The following is a 16,045-nucleotide window of genomic DNA, read 5'->3' on the forward strand; positions in this document are numbered from 1 at the left end:
CAACAACACTAGAGCAGAGACGAAGCGCAGCGCGATTTTTACTCTTATTTTTATTTTATTTATTTACTTTTTTTCACTGCAGACACGAGCGAAAAGAGAGAGTAGAGGCAAGAGTTGTCGCACATAAAATAACAATCGCGTGACATAAACTAATAGTGCATAAATAATTGTAAATAAAATCATATTGCTGAGATGCTTGCTGCGATAGTTTACTGATTTAGCGATAATAAAACTGACTTAGTTTTCTTATTAAGGTGAATTTACGTGGCGGCGAACATCCATAGAAGGGCATTTACGCTGTTCCTGTCACGCAAAGAACAACATCTAGGCCGACCTGGTCAATCAGGCAGGGCAATCAGCCGAGTCAGCGAATCAGACAGAGCTCGCAGCTGTATAGTTTAATTCGTCCGCTTCTTTCTAGCAAAAGTGAACGCGACGCGCCAGGGTTGAAGCCGCGGGGGCGCGCCTCGCCATCCTGTCAACTTTTGCCGCCGCGCTCCCTCCACGCTTCCTCTCGGAGAAAAAAAAAAAAAAAAAGCAGAGCGCGCTGCTCGCCCTCTCTTCCCTCGTTTTTCTTCGCGGGTAAAAACGCGCACCACGTGACACGCGCGCGCGCGAGCGGCGCGCGCCTTCCGTCGGTCGACGATCAGTGTTCGGCGGGCAACGGTACGTTGGCAGCTGCTGCGGCCGTCAGCTCTCGCGCGCCCTCGTCTTCTACGGAGTGCATCATCCGAATGCATCAACCCTCTCTCTCTCTCCAGCATCATCCGTCGCTTTTCTTCGCCGACACTTGACAATGCGACGAGCCGTGGTGTGACGAACGCCTGCCTACCCTGGAACCAGAGATTGTATTTCGAACGTACGCACCGTACTTTTGCTGTGAATTCGCCGGCCGTTGTCCACCCTGTGACGGATTGATTTTGCCGGCCGGCATGAAACTTTGCCTCCGGCCGTCCGGGCGACGATCGGAGGAGCTCTTCAAGAAACGCTGGTAAAGAAGTGCCACTCTTTAACGACTTCGAAGACGCGCTGACGACTTAGTACGTTGCGCTGGTGTCGGTCGGTCAGAAGTTTCGCTGCTGCGCAAGAGGAACATCCCGGAGGGAGGCAGGACACCCGCAAACCGAAACCGGCTCTGCTTGCGTCGCGCGCTGCCGCTGCCGCCTTTATTGCTGACGTGCTTGTTTTAGTGATGTATTAGAGTACCCGTGTGTGACGAAGAAGCGAGCGATCGACATACGTCTACTTAATCTGCTAGGGTGTTCGCCTGTCCTCTTTCTTTTCTTCTTCTTCTCTTTGATTTCCCATTTCGCCTCATTCTGTGCACGTGCTGACGGAGGGTTATGCAGTGAGGACTTCTTTCTCGATTCCTTCCTTCACAGTGCCTTCGTTTTCCTTCTTCAAAGAGATCAGTTCACTGACCTCGCCTCCCTCTCCATCGCTCTCTCTTTCTCGACCACCCGATTTCCTCCAAAGTGTCATTCATTGGCGCACCTCTGCGCTTCGCTTTGCTTCGCGATGCAACATGTGAAATATCTCGTGGCATTTCCTCGGATGGGACAGCTTTGAAGGGGAGTGTCGCGCAAGAAATTAGCTTGCCTACGCTGAGCACTTGCCCAAGTGCGCACTAAGCCACGTTCGTCACTAGCTTAGAACTGCTGTAATTCCTGTTATCGTGATAGCTAGAGGGGCAGTAGTTATTACTGGCGTTCTTTCTTGCCGTGTGCGGGTTCGTGGATTTCACCTCATATTCTTTTTCTCTACGTGTGCATATCAGCGAGTGTAACTTGTGACAACACAATGTGCTCCTGTCAACGAAATTCTGCTATCCGGCTTCTCGCGGCCACGCCCTTCCGAGTGTAATCGTGCGACGCTAGCGGCCTGCCCACTCCGGCATCTTCGTCACTCATCCTGTGAACTTCTTCACTTCGTTTGCTGCTCCCAGTGTTGTTGCTGCCACGGGATTTGTTGCTCTGTTCTTTGGATTCGTGTGAGTGCGAACGCCGGCGTGGAAACGAAAGCCTGGTCCTTCACACCGCCGAACGAGGCAGTGCTGCCTAACGGATGCCCTCGACGAATTAACAGGTGGGTGGATACTCCCTAGTTTTTCCTCAATTTTCATGAGCGACAACTTGAGCGTCGTCTGATGAAGCTTTATAAAATTCAAGAAAAAAAAAGAAAGAAAGAGAGAGAACAAAACGAAGAAAGGGAATACAGCTTCGTTGACCAGGAAATACGGAAGCTGCAGCACATGCTTGGTGGGGTATACGCGTCGCGCGCAGATGCATGTCACCATTCTTGCGCTGAACCTGCGGCGCGTTGAATGTCATGGTTCCCTCGCTCTTGACACCCGGATGCTTTTCGCCCACACATGTACGATATAGCATAGCGACAGCTTATTGATTATACCAGCCGACACTGTGGCTGTCATAATTTCTCTCGTTATTATTTTTTTCGTAAGTTCTGCAGATTAAACGCTTAACAGAATCAGACGATGCCGGACGCTTTTCTCTGTGCGTAAAATTCGCTTACTGTAAAATAAAATTATTTGGTAAATTTGTAAGGAGAGTAACACGGAGAGGGTGCGAAGACCCTGGGCCCACTTTCACAAACACACACAAGAAAACGCTTAGAATTATTCGTAAGGGCAAGTTCCAGCCAATCCTGGTGCTCGACATACCTTTAGTAAAGGCGGTTGACCATTGGCAAACAGCACTTACGGGTAAAAGTCACTGCGAATTTGGCCCCTGGTTCCACGTTCTGGAAGCTGGTAAAAACATCAAGATGAATTCGATATGTTATGAAGAAATATAAATAAATAAACTAAGCCTAGAGCGTCCATTCTAGCATAGCTAAACAAAGGCTTGTGTGGGCTTAATTTAGTGGGAAATTGAGATGAAAGTAAATTCAGGGATCATATAGTGGGAGTGCAAGCTCAATGACATCAGCATTAAATGAAAATCCCCAATAAAAATCAGCACGTTAGGGACTTCTTATCGTGCTTTTTTTTTTTGCGACCCAATTAATTTTTTGTGTTCGTCACTGCTTTCACCAGTGCCCAACTCAGAGACTAGCGTGGTCGACCTAGCACGATTGTATAAATTATTCATTCACAAACATAAAGGAAACGGAGACCGGAAAGAATAAAAGTTTCCTGTGGATGCGATACAAATCACTGTTCAAGTCACATGAGAAAAAATTATGCATCCCAACTTATTCAGTCCTCGTAACACGTAATAGGACAACATGAAAATTATGGCGAAGAAGACTTAAGGGCGCCGCCGTGTCTTTTCATTATTTGACACTAATTCAAACAGCTTTACAAAATATAACATAGCAGACTGAAACCTGCCAGGAATCTTTCGCTGGTCATTGTGGACATACTATTTAGACTTGCTGACACATAGCCATTCGGCTCACAGCGGTAACCGAAGAAGCGATTGCAAAGCGTTGTTCAATTATTGTCTCCATCGTCAGTGCCTCCATTTTCTTTTTCTTCTAGCATTTCTAGCAGACGATATCTCGCACACCCTAATTTTATCTGATTCTCCGTTTCGGGATCCGTCAAGTGACAAACGCGCGCTCAGAAACGTCGATATAAATCCGCGATATGCCGTATCACGTCAGTGAAAAATGCAGCTGCCTAACGGACGCCGCGCACATCGCCTTCTCAGCTGCCGCTGTGATTGCGCTGGTGTTCGTGCACTTGCTGCTAGCGCGGAACGTGACGGATGACAACTCTCTTTCTGGATGCCTCGGAACAGCGAGCGCTAACGCACTTCCCCGACTACGCACTACATCTAACGCACTACATGTGCAGCTGTACATTAGACGTCATTAAGAGCGCTTGGCCTTATGGATAGAACTTTTCAATTCACGGTTTTATTGTAGACTTACTTGAAGGTGGAGGGGGCGGGGGAGGCCCTTATGGATTTATTTATTATCACGTTCCTTCTGCTGCGAATGTCGCGCACATAAAATAATATTAGAACAGCTAATATTGAACAAGTGCATGTTGCAGTAGCTTTAATAGCTTGCGCCCCCCCCCCCTCCCATCCGTTGTTTTTGGCTTCAACTTATTGATAAGGAGAGTTCACGCGGTGGTAAACGGCCATAGAAGTACATTTCGATTTTTCCTGTCGCGCATCGAGTCTTATCTTGTTTTCGAGTGGCCCTTTCTTGAGGCAAACGTGTCAGACGAAGGTAGAATATTTATCGGACAGCAAATTATTCTCATGATGCCGAGGCAAAAAGCAAGAGTAAAGCGCCTGTTATAAACAATAACACGAAATGACAGCGTAGAAGTGTTATTGTTATTCCTTAGTTGAAAATAAGAAATGATAAGCAAATGAAAATGAAAGTCGATGAAAAAGACAACTGGCCGCAGGTGGGGTACGAACCCACTTAGAGCATCGCACGCGTCATATGAAGACATGGCTGCATAACCTATCTGCGGTCAGTTGTTTTACGCCGACGCTGTATATCTCTACCCCTCCCCCCCCCTCCTCCAATGCATCTGTCGTGTGCCGCTGGGTTCCCTGCAGCATCACCAGATGGCCCGTGCCTCCGCGGCAGCGGCGGCGCCGGCTGTGAGGAGCAAAGCACAAAATAGAACCAGAAAACTCGCCTTCGCACATAGCGTTCCCCGCAAGCGTTTCCCGTCAAAAATTACGGTTGCATAAGCTGCAGTTGCCGGGAAGCTGCAAGTGTAGCATACGAAGCAGGGAGCAACGCAACCACACTTTCGTATTCAAAAGAAGAACCCGCCTAGTAATTTGTGTTCTGATAGCGCTATGGAACGGCCACGCATAGTTAGGACTCCCTAAGAGCAGCGTGAACCCGATGAGCGGCGACGGGAACAGCAACGTCAATAGACAGCTTTAGAATAGCGTTTGCAACCAAATGTAAACGCATTAAATATGTAAAGAAATAGCGTTGTCATCACTGCGCATGCTCCCAACATTATTGAGTTTCTGCGCTTTACGTACGCTGTGATAACGTACGTTCTTTGGCGAGTTCAAGATTCGAAATGTTTACGCACGCTAAGAAATAGCATTGTCCAGTACGGCGGCACCCAAGGTGCTCCCTGATGGATACCCTCTCGCTATCGCTGATCGCCAGTAAATGTTGAAATAGGCTTTCGCTTCCTCTAAACTAACCTGAAACGTTAGTTATGAGTGCGTAGCGCGTGCAATTTCTGAAAACAATTGGCGATTCCGGTGTCCATTTGCCTAAACGAGACGCGTCGGCATAGAAACAACAGGATGGTTGCAAATGTATTGCCTTGGCTTGGATACGTTTCGCGCAAGGCACCAGACTACACTCTGTCCTATAACGTCGTTCTTGCGTTTGTGTTACCACACGTTCTACTAAAAATCTTGAAGAGACTCGCACCGTAACGTCCCGCAAATGTAAGGCGACAAACAGTATTCTAAAGCTGTCTAATACGCACAGCGTCGTCCTCAGGCTAGGCAGGACGCAGTGGTTCGTGCCCAAAGCAACTCACACACAGTTAGAACGCCCGAAGAACAGCGCGAATACGATGATCGACGAAAGGAGCAGCAACGTCCATATGCACAACGGCGTCATGCTCAGGTTGGGCTGCACCCAGGTCAAGGCTACGTCACATCGGTCTTCAGATCAGGTGATAATACCACAGCGTCGCTGGCCAACCACATTCACAACGCGGTTCGGCTCATTGATTGATTCACCCGCTTTAATTTTCATTTACTTATCATTTATTTTCAAGTAAGCACTAGTATTTATGCAGCCTATGCCGTCATTACATATATACATATATATATATATATATATATATATATATATATATATATATATATATATATATATATATATATATATTGTATATTAGCTTTCGTCGGCCCATAAAGCGGTGAAGGCGCTTTTGTGCTTCTTAAGGACGACGGGCTTGTGCGACCATCTGTGACGATTAATGCGATTTCTGTAAGACCACACGCGTCAGCGAGCTCACCGCAATTTCCTTCTTTCCTTCCCTTCTCTACCTCCCTGTCCTCTTTGTTTTCCCCTTTCCCATTCGCTCGGTGTAGGTTAGCCAACCAGACGTTATTCTGGATAACCTCCCTACCTTCTGCTTCTCTCTTTCCTCCTCCTTGGTCATTAACTGCTGTTTCTCCGCAGTTCCTACAACTTCAAAATATATGTTTCACACATTCAATTCCTGCAAAATCTCATCTTCCTGCGCCCCATATTTCTCGCACTATGTATTATTCAGTACCACCTAGTGCTTCCAAGGAGCGGCATTCAATGTATGCGATGATCATTTGTTTGCTCTGCGTACCTCTAGCTTTTCCTACGCATCACCCGTTGACATGGTCAACCTGTTCAGGAAGCTCCATGACTTTACAATAGCTCTCTCGATGATCTTTTGCCGACATCTGGAGCGTGGATTTGCAGCAGGCATTTTTGTGCAACAAGTGCTCGACGACGTTCGCGCGCTTTGCTTCATAAGCGTTTTATATCGTTGCTCTTCGGTTGCTTTTGGTTTGCGACGATCACAAAGTTTCATACACGGGGTGTTTAAACACTTTAAAATAGCTTTAAAGATTGCTAGTGGCGGGTAGCACAACTCTAATCTATGAGCTGGTATACTCGAAGAGGCATGCATCAATTGCACAAAAGTTTAAAATGCATTATTGACTAAATGAAAAAAATTCGCTAATTAAATTGTTAGCTAATTACCTTATGGCACATATTGCAATTTACGAATTCTAGAGGGTGAGACCACAAGGCATATCAACTTGAAAAGAATTGTATGTATCAACCATTTACGAGGTATGCGCCGTCAAACTTGCTGTAAAAATGGACTGTCATTCCACTTACTTTCTTCACAAAATGTCGTTTTGTGCATTGAAGCAGTGCTTCAATGCATAACACGACATAGAAGCATATTCTGGGGAGGGACGAATCAATGAATTGAAAGCGTGTGGTCTTGTATCTTTATTAGCGAAATGCAAGCGTCGTTTAAGGAGGCCGAGCTTCTTGAAAGCCTTATTAGTAATTGCTCGATGTGAGAATATTTGAATACATCTGCTGTAATGAAGCAGACGCGCCCCGTGTATATGCCGACTGACGAGGAAGCCGAAGGACCGCGCTGTGATCGCGAGCGAGCCCCGTGCTACGGACAGCCCTTGCAGTGTCTTTACCTTTAGCGTTCCAAAACGTTGTGAACGACGATACACATCGTCGCATTTGGTGGAGGTGCTGGGTATCAATCCCGGCACTTCCCGCAAACGACAATACACCTCGTCGCACTGCAATGATTTATACATTTCACGCGGTATGTTTAGGTTGGAGCCGTATTTTGTGTCATGAACTTTAACAGGGGCTAGTGTGCGCATACTAAGTCCGTGTCTAATTAATAAAGGGAATATAAGATATCCACCCAAACGTATCAAATTGCTACGATTGTAAATTGCTACAAATTCTTCCCGGACCAGGACGAATTTTTCTTCAACTGCGTGGCCTTTCCTTTCGAAGAACCCGTGTGGGTTTCCTTTGTAGCAATTTGCTACATTTGAGTGTATATGTATATCTCCTGTTTCCTTTATTAATTGCTTCTCTCCGGCCTGCGGGCTTCCGCAGAACTATTACGTCAAAATGATTGCGTGTCTTCTCCGAATTGTGTACATCGTGCGGGAATTACTTGGGAAATGTCATCGCTTCTCAGCTGCGCGTCAGTCCCCATATGACGTGTCTCTGGTTAAGTTTTAAACGCGTCATGAAAACTCTGCTACGTCTCGGCATATATCAGAGTGCTGCTTCTGTTTCGCCTTTTGCAAGCGCTTGTGTGTGCTGTGGGGGGAGGGGCCGGTTTGCGTGTGCACATGCCTTGGAAAGCTTCTACCCGACACGGTTAGCTTACTTACATTTGCCCTGTTCGATATGATTATTAATGTGAAAGCATTACACGCCCTATGAAGCGGGAAATCCGGCGTCCGGAGCTCTCATCCAATTGCACCGAAACCCATGTGACCAAGTAATGATGTCACGTTCCCGGCGCTAGGCCTGCTGCGGCTCGCATTGCGAAATCGCCAAGATGAACAGCCACGGGGTAGGACGGACTCCGTGGCCCACACGCAAAATTAGATTAACATGGATCAAAGTGGATTAAGGTGGATTGACAGGAATGGAGGTGGATTTATTTATTTATTTATTTATTTATTTATTTATTTATTTATTTATTTATTTATTTAAGTTACCCCTAAAGGTTCTCTGGTTGAGGGTATTACATACGGGTGTCTGGTACAAGTAAGTGCAGGCGTATACAAAATTAATAAGGAAATAATACAGTAGAAGGGGTACTAAAAGAGGTATATAACTATTACATATATATTTACACGTTACATGAACAACTCACAAGAACAATAACTCGACTTATTGGTTGTTAAAGGAGAACGAATGAAGAACACAGCCAAACAAAGGTACAATATTTGGTAACGATTAAAGTAGAGAGTAAGAGTGTAAAGTAAATTGAATAAAAGCGCATAATACAATTAAACATATAAAAACAAAACTAGTGAACTAATAAACACACTGTGAGAACAAGAGAACCAGTGGAATATTAAACAGGGATGGCTGCATGTACGTTATACCGAATCAAGTCTTGAAATTGGCTGTTAGTTTCTGTAGTGATGTGTGATGGCAAAGGGTTCAATTTTTTGGTGTGCGCACGTGGTATGAAAAATGCAGCGTGGTGATTTGAAAGGCACATTATCTGTTTCAATTTGTTAGGATGGTCCCGGCCAGGAAAGATAGCTACTGGTTGCAGGAGAAAGTCATCATGAAGGGATGTGTGATGATAAACTATATGAAAAAGTGCTAAGCCAGCAAGTTTACCGCGATGCAAAAACTCTTGCAGAGCGCGACTTTTTAAAGTAGTGGCAGTAGCGAAAGGTGAGTATTCCGAGTGGATGAAGCGAACAGCACGGTTGTGAAGGGCGTCGATGTCGTTAATAATGCACTGTTTATAAGGATTCCAGATGGCCAAGGTACTTGTGCATTGATGTCAGTTCAATAGGGCTATTGTTTAATTTGTAAGATTAGACTACATGGCAAACATGGTAAGTTAATAAAACAGCCCTTATTTTACTGTCGTTAAGTTGCATGAGCCAGCATGAGCACCATCAACTTAATGTGTTAATGCCGGATTGTAATGTCAGCAGGTCGGTGATGCAGAATAAATTATGATATATGACGCAATCATCGGCGAAGAGTCCAATTATGAATGACAGATCGAAGATCGTTAATATTGATTCAAAATAGTAACGGTCCAGTCACACTGGCCTGGGGGACACAAGAAGTGACATGTCCGAAAGACGAGGTAGTGTCATTGACAGAGGTGAATTGCACGTGAGCTGATAAGAAATCCATGCGAGTAGGTTAGGGTGAATATTAAGCTTTTCCGTTTTGGTCAATAGCAGGTGGTGCGGGACGTGGTCAAATGCCCTTGACTAGTATAGAAAAAATTGCATCTGTGTGCAAGCCAGTGTCTATGGAAAAATGAATATCTTGTATGAAGCCGGCAAGTTGCGAGGCGAGTTAGGTCGCTACAAATTAGAGCAAGGTGGATTAAGGTGGAGAGAGAGAGAGCAAAGGATAAAGGAAAGGTAGGGAGGTTAACCAGGACTGAGCCCGGTTGGCTACCCTACACTGGGGAACGGGAAAAGGGGACGAAAAGATTAAAAGAAGAAAGTCTGCTGGGTATATCGTTCGGTCACTGAGTCCGGATCACAGACGCTGACTCAGTCCAGTAGCTTTCAGATATCACAGCAGAGCTCTTGTGGCCTTTTGTAGCTGCGATATGCGAGGCCATGGTCCCAAGATCTTCTTCAAGGTGAACGGTCTTCTATCTAGCTGATTGAGAGCTGTGCAGAGGTCATGTCCTTCGTTTTGAAAAGATGGGCAGTAGCACTGTAGATGTTCTATAGTTTCCTCGACACCGCAGGCATTACAGGCGGCGCTATCAGTCGTTCCAATAAAAACGTATATGCATTGGTGAATGCCACGCCCAAGCGTAAGCGGCACAGCATTGTTTCCTCATTTCGCAGAAGCCTTGGTAACAGCCGCAGTTGCATAGAGGGGTCGAGGGAATGCAATCGTTCTTGGGTGAATTCAGGTGTGTGCCACTTCTCTAATGTCATACGGTGTACTACCTTGCTTAGGTGTTGGGCTGCGTCGGTCCGCGATAAAGGTACCGAAACAAGGGTTGCTCCTTCGTGTGCTTTCCTAGCAGCTTCGTCAGCGAGGTCGTTGCCGGAGATACCGCAATGACCAGGCGGGCACTGAAACACAATGTCGTGTCCTTTCGCTATCATACGATGGTGCATTTCTCGTATCTCCGACACTAGTTGGTCACACAACTCGCGACAAAGAGATGATAGAAGACATTGTAAAGCCGCCTTCGAATCGCTGAATATTGCCCACCGATTAGCGGGTTGGTTGTTAATGTAATCAACGGCACCTCGGAGGGCAACAAGCTCCGATCCGGTGGATGTTTTCATGTGAGAAGTCTTTTATCGTATGCTAATTGATTGTGATGGTATTACCACTTCGCCAGTGGAGCTGGTCTGAGTGGAAGAGCCATCCGTATATATGTGGACTCGGTCAAAGTAGAAAGTGTTCAAACAATCCAGAGCTGCTTGCTTCAGGGCCAAGGTAGGGATGTCGGTCTTCTTTCTTATCCCTGGAACCGTAAGACGCACTTGAGGTTGTTCTAAACACCACAAAGCTGAGGTTAAACGTGCTGAGGGTGTGAAGCCCAATGGTAGACAGGCACGATGGATGCTGACCTCGTTGGAGAAGGACGCCTGTGGTCGTCGTTCTGGTAGGCAGGCAAGAGAGCTTGATTGCATGCGTGAAACATGACGAGCATGGGCCCTAAGCGTGTCGGTGCTAATGTAAGTCGTGATCGGATGGTCTCGAGCCATTATAATGGTGCCTGCTGTTGAGGCGCTCCGCGGAAGTCTTAGGCAAACACGTAGTGCCTGTGCTTGCACGCTCTGAAGTTCACGAAGATTTGACGCATGTTTTAGCAAGCACCGGAGAACTATAACGTAGCAATCTGATAAAAAGTGCTCGATATAACTGTCGCATGGAGCCCACTGACGATCCCCATTTTTCCCGGCGATAAACTTGAAGACTTGAACAATAGATGTGAGCTTCTTCTTCAAGTGGGCAACATGAGGCCTCCAAGAGAGGTCCCGGTGCACAATGACACCCAAAAACCGATGATTTCTCTTGTAGGAGATAGGCTGGCCATTAATGCATAGTAGATAACGAGACATTGGTTTTCGTGTAAAAGCGACTAACGCACATTTTTCTGTTGCGATGATAAGGCCTTGTGTGGGAAGATAGTGAGATGCCTGTGTTGCTGCTTTCTGTAGCCTTGCGCGAACCTGCATGCGAGTGACCGCTGATGACCAGATGCAGATGTCGTCGGCGTAGATTGAGACACTCACTGTTTCCGGTAGGGGTTCGGCCAGCCCAAGAAGCGCGAGGTTGAAAAGAATAGGGCTTAGAACACCACCTTGGGGAACTCCTCGGCATATGTAGTGGTCGGTAGTCGTACCATCTTCCGTACGTACGAACAAGGACCTCAAGCTTTCGCATTCAAATAACTTAAGTATACATAAGTGACTGTCAACTTTATTTCCATATCATGCAGAAAAATGTATGAAAAAACAACCCCGGTTGCTATCCTACAATGGTTTAGGCTCTAATGTAAAGGAGTGCCAAATGTCGCTGTCGAGGTCTCCTTGTTATATGATCGCTTTTTCTTTTTTTCCACTTTTCCTCTTTTTTTTCTATTATGCGAGCAGATTTTCTTTTGCTCTCTCGCCCCTTTTCGTTGTCGCTGGTCGGTCTTTCTAGACGCTGTCGTACTTCGTAGGTAGGAAGCTCCCTCGGGGACGCCCGGTAATTTCCTCAGACTGGTCGGTGTCCGGAAACCTCGAGTGCTCTCCGGCCATAAATTATTTTGCGCGCTGAAGAGCTGCTGACTATGGGCGAAGGAACAATTAACTTCGAATATTTCGCATTTTTACCGGCATTAGGTCAAGAAGAAGAATGCATTTGAAAAAGAACATGAGTGGAGAGCAGAACGTGCCCTGGCTTGAAAAGTCTTGCGAATGGCTTGTTCACACCTCCGCGCTGCTATATTTATGGGTTTCTTTTCCCTCTTTCGCTCGACGAGGGAATTCAATGTTCTTCCCTCGGTCTATTGGATTTTCAGCACAGTCCGCAAATCCCACCCATGGTGTCGCATCACATCGCCGGACTCCACCTATCGTATGCAACCTTCGACCCACCCTCGACGCAATGCAGAGGCAATTGCAGGTGAAACGCGAAACAGAAACCACGGAAATTGTCAGCGTTGGCTCTTTGCAGGGTTGGCTTCTTCCCCCGTTTCCAAAGAATGCGGTGGTTGTGGTCACCTTGAAGGGAGGTTCTTAGTCTGTCTGTCAAAAGCCTGCGCTAGGCCCCGTCGTGGTAGAGGCAGGCGGTGGTGCTCCGAGTGAAGTACACAAAGACGGATGTGTGCTGTTTAGAGACATACATGATCGATGACTTATTGCAGTTTGGGGTACATGAACTCGTCTCGTTCGTCAGCTCTGGATCGTCGAGTAGACGAAGGCGCGACGCGTAGTCGTTAGTCTGTTATTTTGAAGGCACTCAGGTTGCATCACCAGCTCTTTGGCGTCGAAAAAAACGTTGAAGCGTGGAAGGCATTCCACAGTTGCACTCTCACCGGTGAAGCGCCATTTGTCCAGAAGTACCGCTAGACACCACAGCACCAAGCAGCAACGGCAGCAGGTGCTCGGCGGACCGTATCTAAGAGCGCACACGGTGTCGCGCGAGAGGGGGTCTGTGGTGCCTGAAGGTTTAGATGATGCGCTCGGTAATGGCGCCGGGTCGCATTTCTGCATAGGGTGCCTCGATAATACCGCACCCTACTCCTAAATGAATTAAATTATGATGTCTTACGCGCCACAACCACGATCTGATTACGAGGGACGCCGTAGTGTGGGACTCCGGAAATTTTGCCACCTGGGGTTCTTTAACGTGTACCTTAGTCTACATACACGGGTGTTTTCGCATTTCGTTCCCATCAAATGCGGCCGTCGTAGCCGGGATTCGATCCCGCGGCCTCGTGCTTAGCAGCCCAACGCCACAGCCACTAAGCAACCACGGCGGCTCACCCTACATCCTGGGACCAAGACCCACACAACACCATGGGATCACCTGGTGCCCCGGCACACACCGCAGTGGACGGCAACGAAAGCGTGGAGAGCCTGGTTGGAGATATGACAGGCCGAGCCGCGGAGCACTCCGCCCTAACGGAACCGCCCACACCCGGCACACTACGAGAAATACTGGAGGTTCAAAGGCTCGGCCATCACAGAAAGGCTCATCCCTGTCCCTAGCTGAACAGCAGGCAGGCAAGGGACAGGCGCCGACTACAGGCGAACAATTTCCCTCACTTTCACAGGCTGCACAAGGCGTACCCCGACAGACACAAAGACAAATGCCCCTTGTGTGAATGAACACCGACACTTCAGCACATCACACACGAATGACCGGGGCGCCCTGCGCATGCCGTATCGTCGCGAATTACGAACTCAACTCGCTAACTGGTAGTGGGAGGTGCGACTCACCGAACTGGACTTGGGAACCGAGCTGGCGACCCTCGACCAGGCCAGGCGAGCCGCAGAAGCCAGTGGAGCCCTAGAATAAGGTCTTCACCCATATACACCGCTCAGATTTATCATTCAATAAAGTTCTTCAGCCTACTCCTCCGCCGGTTATGCTGACGGTTGCGGCACGCGTTCGCCACCGAAGACCTTGCGCGTGCATTGTGCGCTCTTTCGTCTTGCCGGCTCGGCTAGACACTGCTTCACTTAGACCGACTACCACAGTGCGTGGCATTTGCCTAATTTTAAAGCGATTGGTCGAATCTTTATCTCGCCTACCTCTGTGGAGTAAGCAGGCGCACAGCCGTTGTCCCGCCGTCACTGTCACGCTGTCGTCGGGGCGCTGTTGTCGTGACGCTGTCGTGATAACGTCGCCATCGCACCCTCTGCCGTAGTCGTCGTTCCGTCATCTCCATCCTAGTCATTCCATCGTCACGCTGCCATGTCGTCTAGCAAATTATGTCGGTAAGCTGTGTCGCCATTATCAAAAATTTTTGCCATCGTCTGCGGAAGCCTTAAAAATATTGTATATCTGCGGTCCGCGTAAGCTACTTGCTTAGTTTGTCAATCATCCTCGGTGATTTCTGCAACCTTCTTCTTTCCTTTCTTCAGATGTATCAAATTTTGTCTTTACCTTTTCAGTGGTTCCACCAACTTTACCTAGTTGTTTATAGCCATTGTTTGGTTGACCTCCCTGCCTTTCCTACCCTTGTTTTTTTCTCTCTCTCTCTTCTCCCACTGGATTTAAAAGCATTCTCGACGACGCTTGGCTGCTGTTCTCCTCCATTATTTTATTCTTCCTAACTTTTTCGTTTTTACGCTGGCCTCTCTTGCCCTTATCTTTAACTTCACTCTTCACTGCATGTGCACTTGCCACGGTTTTATAACCTGAACAGTTCTATTTTAGTTATGATGAACTGGAAGGTACTAGATGTGTCCACGATTTCTTTGCGACTATAAAGTTAAACCATGCTTCTTTTGTTTGATACCCTTATGTCTTGTCGCTTCCATTTTGCTGACCTACTTCCCTCAATTTTTATCGCCTCGACACCCATTTTTCCGGTGTCTATCACACCTCAACGTTTACAAAAGAAAAGGAAAAAAAGAAAGGAGATAACATTCATGACATTCGAGTCAACACCGTGAAAAACACTTCCTCGCCTTCTCACCTATCGAACACTGAACGTTATAACAGTAAGGGAGCAGAAGTACTATTTTAGCAAACCAGAGTGGTTAACCGCGGTGTGGGTCGACTCCCGTGGCGCGTTTCTTTGAGGCCACGCATCTACGTGAAAAGCTAACAAATAAAAGGTTCAAATGTGAGACACATTGGTTGGAGCCTTCGTTTTACATTAAGGAGCTATCCTTTTGTCTCCACCAAAAAATACGAGCGAGCACTCTATTTTTACAACTTGGGACATTGACCGCTCCAATGCAAACGGAAATAGAGATAAAGAACGAAATGCAGGAAGCTCGACCATCATCACCCAAGGTTAGCTACCCTACATATTTAGAAAGGGGAAGTAAAGATTAGAAGGAAGAAAAACAGTCGACAAATATTCCCTCACGAGCGGCCACAACAAATCGCGTAGTCCAATTTCCTTCTAGGAGCGGGATAGCACTTTGATCGGCTTGTGCATACTAAACTTCTTCGGACATGGTGCCAAGATGGTTACTTCCAAGCACTGTATGTCGTGTAAGCAGCCGAGGCTCGTACGCAGAGCATATTGCTGACGGTCGAAGGGTGGCGCAAGATGTGCAGTAGCAAGTAACTGCTCGAAAAGTGCTTATCTCAGGCAGTCAAATCATATAATATATGAAGCACTTATCTGCGCACATCTGCACACAAAGAAGAAACTGACATTCGGAGACGCGCGATTTATGTACAGCCCGTGGAAGAAAGTAATCAGCGGCTCGCCTTAGCTTCCTTGCCGAATGGTTGTGCATACGCATAAATAACAGCAGTACACACATATTTGATCGGAGTCCTGACGCTAAGAGTACGCCTTGTAATCATCCCTGTCACTTGCCTGCAGAATTTTTTCCTCAGAAATCAATTCATCCATTTGTAATGTCGTAGATTCAAGCCAGAAGTTCTGCTTCTGAGATCACGAGCTCGACACTGACCGTGGTGGCCGTATTTAGATGAAGGGGAAATTTAAAAAAAAAAGCTTTTTTTGCTGAAATATCGGTGCACGTTAAAGAAACCCAGTTTGTCAGAATTGATCCGGAGTCCCCTATTACAAGGTGCCTCGTAATCATATGATGATTTTGGCACGTAACACCCAAGAGTTTAATTATTTCTTCTAGCCAGA

General features: G+C 46.9%; 1 protein-coding gene across 3 annotated transcripts in view; it reads left to right on the plus strand.

The window, feature by feature from the left end:
* Positions 1 to 653: 653 nt before the first annotated feature.
* The window catches only part of LOC142579574 (dopamine receptor 1-like), a 533,834-nt gene continuing 518,442 nt past the window's right edge, over positions 654 to 16,045 (plus strand). For all 3 annotated transcript variants that reach the window (XM_075689927.1, XM_075689926.1, XM_075689931.1), the window contains exon 1: positions 654 to 2,085. The gene's annotated coding sequence lies outside the window, so the exon portion shown is untranslated. The remainder of the gene's footprint in view (positions 2,086 to 16,045) is intronic.

The sequence above is a fragment of the Dermacentor variabilis genome, chromosome 4, assembly GCF_050947875.1.
Source record: "Dermacentor variabilis isolate Ectoservices chromosome 4, ASM5094787v1, whole genome shotgun sequence".
NCBI lineage: Eukaryota > Metazoa > Arthropoda > Arachnida > Ixodida > Ixodidae > Dermacentor > Dermacentor variabilis.